Source organism: Berghia stephanieae, chromosome 8, assembly GCF_034508935.2.
Source record: "Berghia stephanieae isolate SIO BIC M18660-M18661 chromosome 8, UCSD_Bste_1.3, whole genome shotgun sequence".
Lineage (NCBI taxonomy): Eukaryota > Metazoa > Mollusca > Gastropoda > Nudibranchia > Aeolidiidae > Berghia > Berghia stephanieae.
Genome location: NC_088367.1, coordinates 49,288,075 through 49,288,369, shown reverse-complemented (window position 1 = coordinate 49,288,369; position 295 = coordinate 49,288,075).

The window sequence follows — 295 nt, the reverse complement described above, 5'->3', positions numbered from 1 at the left end:
TTTAAAAAGAGAAGAAAAAAAACAGATCTACGACAGAGACGTATTCGTAGAGTCCACCGTGTAGAAAAAAATTATTGGAATGTCGTTTTATGTTTTTATTGTTTTATTGTTGTAGGCTGAAGATGGGTTTTGAGTCCGAAAAGTTCCGTGTTTGGTATTTTGTTCTTTTAAATTATTTTTTAAAGCTGTTATATTCATTTTTGTTCAATACTTTATTAGTTTTTATTGTTTTATTGTTGTAGGCTGAAGAAGGGTTATGTGTCCGAAACGTTCCGTGTTTGGTATTTTGTTCTTT